Raw genomic sequence first — 4,334 nt, 5'->3', positions numbered from 1 at the left:
CCTAACGTACTCAACAAAACCTAACCTACCCTAGCATTATCTAATCTAACCTAATTTAAACCTAACCTATTCTAACCAAACCTAACCTAATTTAGGTAACTTAACCCAATCCAACCCAACCGAATCCAATCTAACCAAACCTGACCTAGCCCAAACTAAACCTAAGCCAACCTTATCTAAAGCAAGCTAACCTAACCTAATCTAAACCTAATGAAACCAAGCCTAACATACCACGAGAAACCTGACCCAAGTAAACCTAATCTAAGCCTAACTTCGTTTAACCTAACCAAACCTAACACAACCTAATACAAACATGATCTAACCTAAAACCTACTCTAACCTAACTTAAACTTACCAAACATAATCTAACAACCAAACTGAACCTAATCTAACCTAGGTTGTGCTAGGTTTGATTGTATTTGGTCAGGTTTAGTTTAGGTTAGCTAACTGTAACTGCATTAGTAACTGTAACGGTTGCTTAGAGTAATTGAAAAGTAGCCTATTAAGAGTAACAATGAAGAATTAGTCATAGGACTTACGTGATAATTTATTTTTCTTTATTTGAATTTCCTTTCATTACAACACAGTAAACCAATAAATCACTCGATAATAACAATACAATAAACCACATCTCTAGCAACAACGCTGGTATTAGTGACAGTAACAATACCAGTAGTAATAGTAACAACGGTAGTAATAATAATAACAGCAAGGAACAAAGGTAACCATTTCCAGTAACAAAAGTAACAACGATAGTAATAGTAACAGAAGTCAAAAGGAGTGTAACAATAACAACGGTTGTAACAACGAGACGGACGTTGGGTAGGCTCATGTCACATTCTCCTTTTAGCGTGAAGACTTCGAGAACGTGAGCCGAGCACTCTACCTACCGGTCCGCTACACGACAAGGTTAACTAACCCAAATTAAACCCTAAAATAGATCACACGAAAAACTATCACCTCAGAACGCCCACATGAAGAATTGTCACCCCATGAGATCCCACCTGAAGAATTGTCATCCCAGTACGCCGATTAATTATCAACAGTGGAATAAAGACTAGGTTGGGTTAGGTTAGGTTGAGTGAGGGTTATGCTTATTGTTATCAACTTATACAACCGAAGAATCGTAAACCCAAGATGGCCCACATGAAGATTTGTCACCCTGATCCAACTTGGTCCTTCAGCTGAATAAAATGGTCTATTAGCAGCCAGAAGAAAAAATATAAAGGACGACAGTGTACTGCAGCAGAGGATTTTATTCAGATAGTTGGGTACACAAATTCTGACGTCATAGTGTGACGTCATCGCGGCATGGCGTTCATAGCCCTCAGCAGCTGCGACGGTAAAGGAGACAGTTTCGGATATATAAATCTTACCAAGAACTAGTCTTTTGGTAATCCACCTCACATGCGCGCGCACACACGCGCGCGCACACACACACACACACACACACACACACACACACACACACACACACACACACACACACACACACACACACACACAAACTAAGAGGGAAAGAAAAACAAAGAACTGGTTTAACCGAAGATGTGAAACAGCAAAAAAATAAAAATAAATGAATAAAAAATAGGGAAAGTAGAGAAAGAAAAGGAACAATAAACTAAATGAAAATTACAATAAATCCAGACATTATTTGTGAGAATAACACTGAATCTTGGTGCTATTCTCAAGTAAGAACACAAGAGCGAAGGAGACTGCAGGAGACCATATGGCCTACACTAGGCATATCCATGTCCATCACCACCTATCATCCCTATCTATAAAGCTATCTAACCTTCTTTAAAACCAACCAATAATTCAACACTCAAAGAACATAAGAGGACAGCTGTGATGAAATTCATGAACTTGTACATTTTCAGTTTAGAATTCAATCATGAAAACACGGAGAAAAAGAAACCCAACAGTAAGATAATATTAGGCGAATTTCAAATTCCTTTTGATCAATGAAATCCCAAGAATATATCTTCCATTTGATTACACTACATACCATTTGTTCAGTTTTGACTCTCTCCCTCAGCTAGAGGCGACTACCTTTTATCTCCCCCCTAGCGAGGGTAGCCTTCACATCTTCGTACAGGAAACCCGAATCTGTAGTATAACTTAACCTTACCTAACATAAGCAATCTAACCTAACCTAATCTAACTTAACCAAGCCTAAACTAACCTAAATTAATCTAACCAAATTTGAGAAACTAACCTAATCTAACACTAACCCAAGCAAACCTAATCAAACTTAACCTAATCTAACTTAACCTAATCTAACTTAACCAAATCTAACTTAACCTAATCTAACTTAACCTAACCTAACTTAACCTAACTTAACCTAACCTAACCTAACCTAACCTAACTTAACCTAACCTAACCTAACTTAACCTAACCTAACCTAACTTAACCTAACTTAACCTAACCTAACTTAACCTAACCTAACATAACATAACATAACCTAACTTAACCTAACCTAACCTAACTTAACCTAACATAACCTAACCTAACTTAACTTAACCTATCCTAACCTAACCTAACCTTATCTAATCTATCCTAACCTAACCTAACATAATGTAACATAACATAACCTATCGTAACCTAACCTAACCTAACTTAACCTAACCTAACCTAACTTAACCTAACCTAACTTAACCTAACCTAACTTAACCTAACCTAACTTAACCTAACCTAACTTAACCTAACCTAACTTAACCTAACCTAACTTAACCTAACCTAACCTAACTTAACCTAACCTAACTTAACCTAACCTAACTTAACCTAACCTAACTTAACCTAACCTAACTTAACCTAACCTAATCTAACCTAATCTAACCTAACCTAATCTAACTTAACCTAATCTAACTTAACCTAACCTAACTTAACCTAACCTAACCTAACTTAACTTAACCTAACTTAACCTAACCTAACCTAACCTAACCTAACCTAACCTAACCTAACTTAACCTAACCTAACCTAACTTAACCTAACCTAACTTAACCTAACCTAACCTAACTTAACCTAACTTAACCTAACCTAACCTAACCTAACTTAATCTAACCTAACCTAACCTAACCTAACTTAACCTAACTTAACCTAACCTAACTTAACATAACCTAACTTAACCTAACCTAACCTAACTTAACCTAACCTAACTTAACCTAACCTAACCTAACCTAACCTAACCTAACTTAACCTAACCTAACCTAACCTAACCTAACCTAACCTAACCTAACCTAACCTAACCTAACCTAACCTAACTTAACCTAACCTAACTTAACCTAACCTAACCTAACCTAACCTAACTTAACCTAACCTAACTTAACCTAACCTAACCTAACTTAACCTAACTTAACCTAACCTAACCTAATCTAACCTAATCTAACCTAACCTAATCTAACTTAACCTAATCTAACTTAACCTAACCTAACTTAACCTAACCTAACCTAACTTAACCTAACCTAACTTAACCTAACCTAACTTAACCTAACCTAACCTAACCTAACCTAACCTAACCTAACATACACTAACTTAACCTAACCTAACTTAACCTAACCTAACCTAACTTAACCTAACCTAACTTAACCTAACCTAACCTAACCTAACCTAACCTAACCTAACTTAACCTAACCTAACCTAACTTAACCTAACCTAACTTAACCTAACCTAACTTAACCTAACCTAACCTAACCTAACTTAACCTAACCTAACTTAACCTAACCTAACTTAACCTAACCTAACCTAACTTAACCTAACCTAACCTAACTTAACCTAACCTAACTTAACCTAACCTAACATAATCTAACCTAACCTAATCTAACCTAACCTAATCTAACTTAACCTAATCTAACTTAACCTAACCTAACTTAACCTAACCTAACCTAACTTAACCTAACCTAACTTAACCTAACCTAACTTAACCTAACCTAACTTAACCTAACCTAACCTAACTTAACCTAACCTAACCTAACCTAACCTAACCTAACCTAACCTAACCTAACCTAACCTAACTTAACCTAACCTAACCTAACTTAACCTAACCTAACAACCTAACCTAACTTAACCTAACCTAACCTAACCTAACCTAACTTAACCTAACCTAACCTAACTTAACCTAACCTAACTTAACCTAACCTAACTTAACCTAACCTAACCTAACTTAACCTAACTTAACCTAACCTAACTTAACCTAACCTAACTTAACCTAACCTAACCTAACCTAACTTAACCTAACCTAACTTAACCTAACCTAACCTAACTTAACCTAACCTAACCTAACTTAACCTAACCTAACTTAACCTAACCTAACTTAACCTAACCTAACCTAACTT

Source organism: Oratosquilla oratoria, chromosome 8 (assembly GCF_046742065.1).
Source record: "Oratosquilla oratoria isolate Oo_2021 chromosome 8, ASM4674206v1, whole genome shotgun sequence".
Classification (NCBI taxonomy): Eukaryota; Metazoa; Arthropoda; class Malacostraca; order Stomatopoda; family Squillidae; genus Oratosquilla; species Oratosquilla oratoria.
This window is presented reverse-complemented; position numbering follows the sequence as displayed.